The 12,241-nt window shown below is 43.9% G+C and overlaps 1 protein-coding gene across 1 annotated transcript in view; it reads right to left on the reverse strand.

Moving 5' to 3' along the window:
* The window catches only part of SLC36A1 (solute carrier family 36 member 1), a 43,352-nt gene extending 32,388 nt beyond the window's left edge, over positions 1 to 10,964 (reverse strand). The window contains exon 1 of the mRNA XM_046667345.1: positions 10,850 to 10,964. The gene's annotated coding sequence lies outside the window, so the exon portion shown is untranslated. The remainder of the gene's footprint in view (positions 1 to 10,849) is intronic.
* Positions 10,965 to 12,241: the final 1,277 nt, after the last annotated feature.

The raw sequence follows: 12,241 nt of genomic DNA on the forward strand, positions 1-12,241 counted from the left end.
AGGCACCGCTCGAGGGGGTGGGGGAAGAGACAGACAGGCGCTTCCAGGAAGCCTTCCCTGTTCCTTGGGCCTCTGAGCTAATTTCTTGGACCTTGAAAAATAGTTAAATTGTATCCGTGTCCGTCTTCCTCAAGAGCAAGCCCTCAGAGGACAGGAATCGGAATGTGCCTACTGTATCCGATTTTTCCTCTGCACTCACTGGAGAAAGAATCTTGTTGCATCCAAGAAACCCCCTCTGGATCATCCAATTCTGTTCCAGCTGCCCACCAGTTCCCAGAGCCACAAAGGCTTTCTCCTTCCCTCTGCCTTGACCTCTGGCCTCTCCTCTATGGAGGTCATGAGTGACTCTCATCTGCTGACCTAGGACTCTTTTCTTGCAACCCAGCCTGCATACTGAGAAATGGCATCTGAAAGCAGCTGAGAGGAAGACCAGGTGCATGGGAGGTGCCCACCACTAGCCCTTGACTCAACGTCTCCCCTTCACAACTCTTCTTTTTTATTTTTACAAATTTGCCAATTTTTAAAAAGATGGCGAAAGAAGAAACCCTTCCTGTTGTTTGCTGGGGAAGGAAGGTGAGGGTGGTATCCCCTGGGTGGACTTTCTCAGTAATGCAACTACAGAAAAGAGGAGAACAATGACTTCTCTAAGACATACAAGGATCTGCACAGATAAAGATACATTTGGGGAGTCCTGAAGCTCCCAGAATCCTAGAGACCGTTGCTAACAGCCTTCGGAGGTCACTCCAAGCTGCTCACTTTACAGATGAAGCTCAACCCCCAAAGATGAAGGGAGTTGCTCTGCTGCAGCCAGGCAACAGCAAAGCAGGAAACACGGACCCTGATGCCCTGCCTGCGTCTAGAAACGTCTACTGAACCCACTGCTAATTGCAGTGAGGGAATATTATAATGAAAACGAGTCAACTTCCTGTCCTCCAGGAATCCACAATCAAGTGAGGGAAAAAAGGTACATGCACATTAAAAATTACAAATAAAAATCCTGCAGACACTTGGCAGACTGGCCCCGCTGCCTGCCTATCAGGGGCTGTCCCCCAGCACGTGGCTGGACGCCCATCCTGAGTCTGATGTGCTATCTCAGATCCTTGGTGAGGAGACAGGACCCTCCAACAGCCATCACAACGTGCCACCCCGCCCGACACCCAACACTGGCTGCCAGAGGAGAGCCCTGTGCCAAGTGCTCCCACAGCTCCCGTCCCGGCAGATTCTTTGGAAACTGGCCCTACCCTGGCACCCGAGTGATCCAGGGATGACCTCATTTTCTCCTGCCAACTGTAAAGAATGAAGGACCTTACGCAACCTCACAAGGAAAGTGCTTGGCAGAAAGCCAACAAAGGGCTTGAAGTCCCAGAGAGGCTCCTGTCTAGTTTCAACACCAGGGCGACTTCGCTGAATGTCTAAGAAGGTGTCATTGACTCCCATGCGGGAGGAATTCAAGGAAGTCATCTAGTTCTGGGGCAGATAAACTCCTAAAAGGGCCAGGAAAAAAAATTTATGATGTTTCTTAATATGAGCAGTTGAAAGCTGCTATTCGGGCAAAAGTTAATAAGTTAGTTTCTATGTGTGTCAGACGGCCTGGGTTCTACAGTGGCCTCCAGCACCAGTTTGCTTAGCAACCTGCAACAATTCTCTCTGTTTGTCTAGGGTCTGAGTTCCCAATGTGCAAAAGGGCGGGGGTGAACTAAAATATCTCTCAGCAGCTGTCTAGCTCGAATATTCCAGGAATCAACTCACGTACTTCCTTATGAGACAATGGCTAATTTCTAGTCTTTTCCAACATATCAAAAGCATCTGAAGAACAGAGCGTTCCAAGTGAATCCTGCATATCACTGAGGGAGAAGGGACAGAATGCAGGGACTGACAACTTCCCGGATCCCTCCCCATCAGCCGAGAAACCACTCTGTTGCTTACTTGGTACAGACGCTCAATTTATTTCAAACCTTCTTTACAGTGTGTCTAAAAACTGAAGTTAACCCATAGCAGATTATTGCTAAGAAAACTGCTCAAAAAGAAGCTGGAATCTATAGATCTAAAGTCTAAAAACCACCGCAGGATGTGGAAGATGTGGCTTGGCAACTGCACGCACGTTGAAAAGGAAGAAAACAACTCCACTTACGGGTTCGAGTTGATGAGAAGCTGAACAGAAGTTCATGATATAATAATAGATGCCAAATGAGCTAATGCAATTCCAGGTTGCTAGGATGAGACAGAACCCCACGAAGATGGTAGCGCTGTTCTTGCCATGCAGCTTTCTGTTTCAGGCGGCACACGATAAAGGGAATAATGACCAACTGTGGTGTAGCGAGAGGACAGCACCAGGCCGGGGAGGGGATGGAAACCAACTAAATGAGGCACGGTCGGAAGCACAGAGGTTCAACCCGGAGAACCGGCAACTGGGGAGGTATGAAAACTGTCTTTAAAAGCTGCCTATGGATGAGACTCGTTCCAGGAGGCCTCAGATTAGTCAGAAATAGGATCAGTAGGTGGAAAGGAAAGGGAGGCAGGTCTTGGCTAGACTTAAGGACCCTCCATCAAAGGGAGTGGTCGAGATGGAACATATCGCTCCCGGGAAGAGCGTGTTTCCCTCCCTGGAAAAGTCCAAGCGGCAGCCCTTTCTCAGAGCTGCAAAGCAGGGACTCTAGCGCGAGAGAGGGTGGGTCACTCCCTGGAGCTCCTTCTGTGGTTCTTTCTGGCAACCGAGGCCGCCTCCCCGTGCTCTCTAGCTGTCCCCACTGAGCGCAGGCCTCCATGGTCACCCTGCCCCTGGGCTCCCTTGATGAAACCTGGTTTCCACGTCTACTGCTGCAATTGCCAATTCCTGCCCTGTGGGAGATTTTCACAGAACCTGCGAAGTGTCGGAAAGAGTGGTGTAATATGTGAGAGTTCAAGACAAGCTTGTCCTTCAGGTTCTTGAGGACAATGCACTTAATTTTTTTAGAATCTTCTTTCTTTCTTTCTTTTTTTCTTAAAGTACATCTTTTTCTTTGGGTGAGGAAGATTGGCCCTGAGTTAACATCTGTTGCCAATCTTCCTCTTTCTCTCTTTTTTTTTTTTTCTCCAAAGCCCCAGTACACAGTTGTATATCCGAGTTGTAAGTCATTCTAGTTCTTCTATGTGGGATGCTGCCACAGCGTGACTTAATAAGCAGTGTGTAGGTCTGTGCCCAGGATGCAAACCAGTGAACCCTGGGCCACTGAAGCAGAGCACACAAACTTAACCACTCAGCCATGGGGCTAGCCCTGACAACGAACTTAACTTATGGCCTATCAATGCAAAGCCAAAATCTCAATAAGAAATTTAGACCTAAAAGGGTGAAGTACTAAGTAAAAAAAGTCTGCATGATTGGTGGCAAAAAATATATATATATTTCTTCAAGTGTACATTCAACCAAAATTGCATTGAAATATCCACTACTGGTATAATTTGATAAATTTTCTTCTTTTTCCTTATGTAAACCATTTTCAACTATTAATATTCCCATTATTTTAAGGTTTTTCCACTTATTTCATATCTACTCTTCTTTGAATCTACACAGTTCTTATACTAATGAAGTTTAGTTGTAATATATGGTTCATCATTATATTAATACAACAATTTGCTTCACTAGCTCCCAATTGTTGGACTTTGGGCTTCTGCTTTCTTTCTTTTTTTTTAATAACTATCTTACATCACAGCTAAAAGGAATTCATACTAATAGTTTTTAATTTTTAACTCATATCCTTGGACTAGAGCCAGGTGAATAGGCTCATTTTTATGGTTCTTACTGTAGAAATGATTGAGCTAACCCAACATGTCATTAGCAATATATGGACATGACTATCTCTTTGTAATCCTGCCAATGTTGAATTTTATTATTTTTATTTTTGCTCTTTTAGATGGATGGGTGGCTCCGTTTACCTGTTTTATTTTACATTTCTTTACTTTCCAGCAAAGACAACTGACAATGAAAACATTAAAAAGCATTTTTCTCCCACCTATCAGGCTCATACTTTTGAAAATATTAAACTCACTTTTGAAAAAGTTAAAATGTTCTCAGGACAGCTATTTAAGAGTTTACTGACTGGATTCTATTCCAAATTCAGCACAATAAACAAGGTCAATTCCAACAAGAGAAGGAGAATCCATTTGAATACATTTAAAAGTCTCTTTCAGGACACATGGGAAGGACTGAAGTATTAATTAGCCTCATTACCAAAAGTTAAACAATACTTTCAAGGGTGGCTTGTAAACACATAAAAAATCATCTACAACAAACTATTAGAACTAACAAGTTCAGTAAAGTTGTGGGATACAAGATCAATACATGAAAATCAATTGTATTTCTGTGCACTCACAATGAACAGTCTGAAAATGAAACTGAGCAAACAGTTCAATTTACCATAGCATCAAAAAGAATAAAATACTTAGGAAGAAGTTTAGCCAAATAGGTATAAGACCTGTACATGAAAACTACAAAACATGGTTGAGAGAAATTAAAGAAGAGCTAAATAAATGAAAAGACATCCCAATATTCATGGATTAGAAGATTTAATACTGTTAAGTTGGCAATACTCCCTAAATTGATACACAGATTCAATGAAATCCCTATAAAAATTCCAGCTGCCTTTTTGTAGAAGTTGACAAGCTGATTCTAAAATTCAGATGGAAATTCAAGAGGCCCAGATTAGCCAAAACAATTTTGGAAAAGAACAAAGTTGGAGGACTTCCAAATTTCAAAACTTAGTACAAAGGTACAGTAATCAAGACAATCTAGTAACTGGCATAAGGATAGACGTATAGATCAATGGAACAGAATTGAGAGTCCAAAAATACACTCTCACCTCCATTGTCAATTGATTTCTGCCAAGGGTGCCAAGACAACTCAATGGGGAAAGAAAAGTCTTTTCAACAAATGGTGCTGGAACAGCTAAATATCCACATGCAAAAGAATGATATTGGCACTCTACCTCACACCATATGCAAACATTCAATCCAAGCAATCAGAGACCTACACGTAGGAACCAAAACTATCAAACTCTTAGAAGAAAATACAGGCATAAATCTTCATGACCTTGAATTAAGCAATGGTTTCTTACCTATGAGAGTAAAAGCACAAGCAAAAAGAGAAAAAATAGGTAAAGTAGACATCATCAAAATTAAAAATATTTATGCCTCAAAGGACACCATCAAGAAAGTGAAAGACAACCCACAGAATGGGAGAAAATTTCTGCAAATTCAAATTTCTAATAAGAGATTTGTATCCAGAACATAGAAAGAACTATTACAACTCAATAAGAAAAGGACAACACAATTAAAAATAAATAGCTATTTCACCAAAGATGTGAAAATGGCCAAGAACCACATGAAAAGCTACTCATCATTAGTCATCAGGTAAATGCAAAACTAACGCCACAATGAGCTACCACTTCACACCCACAAGGATGGCTAGAAGAAGATAAGTATTGGCAAAGATGTGGAGAAACTGGAACCCTCTTACACTGCTGGTGGGAGTGGAAAATGGTCCAGCCACTCTGGAAAACAGTCTGGAAGTTCCTCAAAGGGCTAAACATAGTTACCATCTGACCCAGAAATTCCACTCCCAGATACATACTAAAATGAAAACGTATGTCTACAGAAAAACTTGCACACAAATGTTCATAGCAACATTATTCCTAACAGCCAAAAAGTGGAAACAAATCTGATGAATGGATAAACAAGGGAATATTCTCCAGCAATAAAAAGAAATGAAGTACGGACAGATGCTGCAACATGGATGAACCTTGAAAACATTGCTCTAAGTGAAACAAGTCAGTCACAGAGGGCTATATATTGCATGATTTCATTCATATGAAAGTCCAGAATAGGGAAACCTATAGACAGAAAGTAGATTAGTAGTTGACTAAGGTTTGAAATAGGGAGTTGAGAGGGATTAGGGGATGATGGCTGAGATGCACAAAGCTTCTTTTGGGGTGATGAAAACGTTCTGAAAGTGACTGTGGTGATGGTTGCACAAATCTGTGAATACACTAAAAGCCATCGAATTGTACACTTTCATTGGGTGAATTGCATGCCATATGAATTATACCTCAATAAAGCTACTAAAAAAAACACCCAAACAGATTTCTGGGCTCAATCTGACCCAACCTGAGCATTTTATTTTTAACCAGCTTACTAGGTGATCTTGACTACAGGTAGATTTATACAAAGCAGTACAAAAAAAATATCTTATTATAATGGGTACACCCCAGGCCTCACTTCCTACCAGAGTTCACAGACTGATGATATATGCAGACTGACAGTGCTGTCCTTTATTCTCAAACAATTACACTGGGTTGGATTTTAGAACCCAGAGAAGCAGCGAATTCTCTAGATGCATCTTCTCTTCTCTGTTGCTGGAATTCCAAAGACAGGAACACGGACACAGACTGTATCCAGGGAAGTGAAACTTTCTGACTTCCACGTGATTTGTTTCTAAACAGCGTCAGATAGAGTTCCATCTAACCTACCGCGGTTCATTCCATAACTTGAAACTTCTGCCTGAAAGAGTCTGGTGCGAGGGCAGCCACAGAACAGCTGCTGAGCTCAGCAGGCTCTGCACAGAAGGAGCTGAACAGACACACACGCTCACTTTCACCCACAAGCATAAAACTCACTCAATGTTAGCACCAGGCATGATTTATGGAAGATCGAGCTCCACCTCCCCTTCAGAGGTGAGAAAACCAAGGCCCCAGCTGGTCAGAGATTTGGGATTAGAACCCAGCATACCAGATTCCCAGTCAAGTGTACCTTCTACCGCACCAAAAATTATCTACCCTCCCTAAAAGCTGCCTAGGAACAAAACTGGGGCAGGATTAGGTCTGCAAGAGGAATTCTGCATAAGAACATCAGTTCAGAGCCTAATTGTGTGACACTGAGCAAATTACTGCATCTCTCATCGTCTCAGTTTCCTCAGAAAAATGTCGTTAATAATACCTACATCACACTATTGTTACGAAGAGAGACAGAAAAGATGTTAAATACATTGCGTGGTCCATAATGGACCCCCATTAATGAAAGCAATTGTGATTATTTCTACAGAGAGTGCAAGGACAGGAAGTCAGTTCACTACACAAATAAAGGACTGCAGGACTTCCTCCATTCCATCCCTCTGGAGAGCTGAGCCCGGGCTCCGTCTGGAAATGGTGATCTGTGTGCCATGAGCATCCCAGTAACCCACAGACAGATTCCTGAATCCGTGAGAAAGGGAAGCACAGAGGAGCCTTTCCTACTACAGAAGGTCATTGAGAACGGCCCTGGGTGTCAATGCTTCCCAGAGAAACGTTTGGAGGACAAAAAAAAGAGACCGCACCAAATGCAGCATCACATTATTTCTATTTTGGCATATTCAGAATGCCCATCCACTGGACCCCACACCCATTAAACAGAGGCTAGCTTTGTGTGCTTGCACCGAGTAAGGCCTAGCCAAACGAGGGGGGGTCCAGGATTCCTCCACTGCCTGAGCTGAGGTAAATAGACTCAGTGTGAGTTTCCTATATGGGAAAAACAAAAAAAACTAACCTGGGTGTTAGCGGTCAGTCAGTCACACACATCTGGAAGGGGTTATCAGGGGTAGGCCCACAAAAGTAGAAACCAAAGTCCGTTCACTCAGCCCAGTTCTGGGATCGTGCTTCAGGTCAGGGTGGGAGGAAGAAAGGTAGCATTAACAGCAAGGACTCTTCAGCATCTGACCCTTGAAGAGATATCATGTCAAGCAAAGCACTGAGACAGTCACTGGGGAGGGGAAGGGGGATAAAAAGAAAGACAAAGCAGGGGTACTGAAAAGATGCTCAACATCACTAATTATCAGAGAAATGCAAATCAAAACTACATGAGATGTCTCCTCACACTGTTAGAATGGCCATCATCAAAAAGACGAGAGACAAGTGCCGGCAAGGATGCAGAGAAGAGGGAACCCTTGTACACTGCTGGTGGGAGGTGCACTGGTGCAGCCACTATGGAAAACAGTATGGAGCATCCTCAAAAATTAAAAATGTACCATATTATCCAGCAATTCCACTTCTGAGTATATATCCAAGGGAAATGACATCACCATCTTGAAGAGAGATCGGCACCCTCCTGTTCATTGCAGCATTATTCACAATAGCCAAGGTATGGAAACAACCAAAGTTACTAAATGAATGGATAAAGACAATGTAATATAAATATATATATTTTTATATATAGCGGAATATTATATTAATATTAACATATATTTTATATAATGGAATACTATTCAGCCATGAAAAAGAAGGAAATCCTGTCATTTGCAACAACATGGATGGACCTTGAGGGTATTATGCTAAGTGAAATAAGTCAGACAGAGAAAGACAAATGCTGTATGATCTCATTTATAATGTGGAATTTTAAAAAACCAAACTCATAGAAACAGAGAACAGACTGGTGGTTGCCAGAGGCAGGGTGGGGGAATTGGGTGAAGACGGGCAAAAGTTACAAACTGAGTTCTAGGGATCTCACGTATGGCATGGTAACTATAGTTAACAATACTGTACTGCATATTTAAAAGTTGCCGAGAGAGTAGATCGTAAAAGCTCTCATCATAAGGGAAAAAAATTTTAACTATGTGAGGAGATGGATGTTCATTCAACTTACTATGGTGATCATTTCACAATATATACATACACCGAATCATTATGTTGTACACCTTAAACTTATACAATGTTATTTGTCAATTATATCCCAATAAAATTGGGGAAAAGCAGGTGTAATTAACGTGAGAATAGTTGTCTGAGGCAAGGGGGAAAATAGAGAATTCACAAAAGTGGACATCTATTTCATCTGTTCTACCTCACATCCCTAAAAGTCCAGTCCTAGAATTTCACAGAACCTCTGAGCTGGAAGAAAACTTAAAACTTTACCTAGTCCAACCCTCTACCCAACACAGTAATCTAATCTACAACATTCCCAAAAGTAAGTGCCCAGTGACAATTACATCCAGTGACAGGGACCTCCATGCTCTGTGTTGCAACATGAGAGAGCCTAACTCTTTGAAAGTTCTCACACCCACCCCAAAACCACTTCCCTTTTGGCACTTGCATCCCTTGGTTCTAGTTGATCTCTGGAACCTTACAAAGAAATGGAATCTGCCTCCTTCCACTGCCTTTCAAATAGACAGACAGCTCTGAGCGCTCTAAGCTGCCACAGGGACGAGGCCAAATGAACAGCTACATGGTTTAAAGGACTCAAAAGCAGGCAAATATAAATGGCACAATCAGAAAACAAAGGGAGAGAGACTTAATCGCGTCATCAGAGCGGCCTCTGCTGCAGACACTCTCCACCCTGGACAGTCTCAAATTCAGAGCGAATGACCAAGCCTTTTGGGTCCCCTTACTTCTTGACTTCAAGAAAATATGGACAAGTAAGTTCATTACTGTAGACTAGGCTCTTGACAAGAGTCAAAGAGGGCCTTGACCACGTTAAAAGCAACAAAAGACAGTCAAGACCATTTCCAGCAGTCAGCATTCAGCTTGGATGTAACACAGAGATACAAAGAAAGAGGAGGAGAATTTCACGGCAACAGAGAAATAAGTTAAGTAGAGAAACTGCTTCCTGGACAAGTGGATTAAGTCTTATTGCTAGATACCAATGTATACAGGTGGGAAAACCTCTCTGATCAAAAAACAAACAGACGTAGATGCAGCGAATGTCAGAGCAGAAGGAGCCCTCAGAGATTCCACTCCATCATTGTACAGACGGGGAAACCTAAACCGAGCAGGGACGGGAGTTGCCCAAGGTGGCGAAGCAAGTGTCATATCTAGAACAAAATCTCCTGATTCTCCAAGCTCACTTCTTTCCATTACCTCATGCTCCTATCTCATTTCAGCAAGCCTCAAACACTGCAAAACATCCATCCAAATAACCAGTATTTCCCCAAATCCGACCAGCTACAGAAGAAAATAAACCGAAGGCCTTTACATTCTTGAAGTTAATCCCAGGGCTCTCCACAACCTCAGCAGGGAGTGACCTACCCTTCCAGGAGCATGCTCCCGATTATTTCATGTTTTGGTATGCCTTACACAAAATTGCAGGACAGTTAGAAACAAAATCCACAGAATGATGAGTTTGCAGAAAAACCGTGAACACTGAAACAGGGAACCACACCCAGAGCCAATGCAATCCTGGCGATGGAGAATGCAGAGCTAAAAAGAGAGAGGAATGAAAGAGACGGAGACAGGAAAAGGGTGCCTTTCCACATGTCGAGTTTTCCGCAGGAGGCAGCACACTGTAAGGCAGACAGCTGCTGGAGCTCAGGGAGACTCGGATTCTAGTTGCAAGTCTGCCACTAACTCACTGGGTGACGTTAGGCAACCCCGGACCCCTTCCCAGATCTGGATTTCCCCAACTGCCCTAGAAGGGAGTCGCACCAGACGACTTCCCAGGGTCCTTGCAGTTCTGGTCTTCCACGACCCTAAGACCCACTATTAGCCAGTCCCGAGCACGGCTCCCGCAGCGAGGCGGGGACCTGCCCGAGACGGCCAGACCTCTCTGGGAAGCGTGGAAGAAGCCCTAGCTGGTCGCCTGGGTGACCGTTCCCATCTGGGGACCCCAGTTTCCCGACCTGTCAAATAGGACGGGGATGTCAAGAGAGGGAGCGCGAGGAAAGAGGGATTCTCCAGTTCGCCTCATCTCAGGAGGGGTACCGCAGCTGTGACCGGGGAGCCAAGGAGACTCAGACCTGCAGCCCAAGCCGGTCGGTACCGGACCCGGAGCATCCGCTGAGCCCCCGGGCAAGGCGAAGTGGGTCCTGCCGAAAGCGGTGACCGGCCGCCAGCCCCAGCCTGTCAGCGCGCCGACTCACCGCTCGGGTTCCGGCTCCGGCTTCAGCTTCCACTGCAGCTCCCGCTTCAGCGCAGCCCCGCTGTCCCTGGCTCAGCGTCCAGTCCTCGCCATCCCCCTTAGCCGCCCGGCAGCCGCTTCCGGGCCCCGTCACGTGATCCAGGCTCCAAGAGACCCAGGTCACATGTTCCCGGGCGCGGCGGCTCCTCCCCGCTCACGATGCTCCAAGGCTCGGCTCCGCAGCACCTCCTGGCGGCCTATTGCTGCCCCTGCAGGAAGGACGGTGTTCCTGGGGCTGGGGACTGGGAGTGGGAACCGGCCGGGGCGTTGACCTCGGAGCTTGGGCAGTGAGTCCAGAGCCCAAGAGCCCTGGCCGTGAGCTGTGGGCTTGTGAAAGAGTGCTCGTTTTCACACATGCTGTGTTCTTTAGAAGTTTACACAAACACATTTGTGCTTGCTACTGGAAATGGGACTGTGTGGTAAGGCAACACTATCTTTCTAATACATTCAAAGGTTTTAAGCAACATTTTTAAATGAATGGCAACGTTTCAGGATGTTTGACGTGTATGTATCATCTCTGCTTCTCTTTCCTCCTTCTCTCAGCAGATTTTACTTTTAAAAATTGTGTAACAACTCAGCCTAAAGAAAGAAGAAGGAATGAACTATTGATACAGCTACAAAATGGATAAATCTCAAAATAGTTGTACGTGAATAAATCTTAGTTATGCCGACGGAAAGAAGCCAGAAAAAAATATTCCATTTATATAATATTCTAGAAAATTCTAAATAACCCACAGTGACAGAAAATACATCAGTGGTTGCCTGAGAATTGGTGGGAGGGGGTCAGGAGAGGAGAGAGTGATTACAAAGGGGCATAAAGAAACTTTCAAGGTACAAATATCTTCAGTATCCTGAGCGTAGTGATGGTTTCACAGGTGAAAATGTATGTCGAAACTTATCAAATTATACACTTTAAATATGTGCAGTTTATTGCATATAAATTATACCTCAATAAAGCTGTTAAAATATTCAATAAAAATTATATAAATGTTGGAGCCTGCCCAGCGGTGCAGCGGTTAAGTGCACACATTCCTCTTCTGCAGCCCAGGGTTCGCAGGTTCAGATCCCAGGTACAGACTTGGCACCGCTTGGCACGCCATGCTGTGGTAGGCGTCTCACGTATAAAGTAGAGGAAGATGGGCAGGGATGTTAGCTCAGGACCAGTCTTCCTCAGCAAAAAGAGGAGGATTGGCAGCAGTTAGCTCAGAGCTAATCCTCCGCCAAAAAAAATTATATAAATGTTAATATATCTTTATTAGAAACATTAGACAATATATAAGCATATAAACAGCATAAATTCCTCTTCTCCAAAATTCACTCTCCTCTCCAAAGATTTAAAGTTACCATGGTGTAT

The sequence above is a fragment of the Equus quagga genome, chromosome 7 (genome assembly GCF_021613505.1).
Source record: "Equus quagga isolate Etosha38 chromosome 7, UCLA_HA_Equagga_1.0, whole genome shotgun sequence".
Lineage (NCBI taxonomy): Eukaryota > Metazoa > Chordata > Mammalia > Perissodactyla > Equidae > Equus > Equus quagga.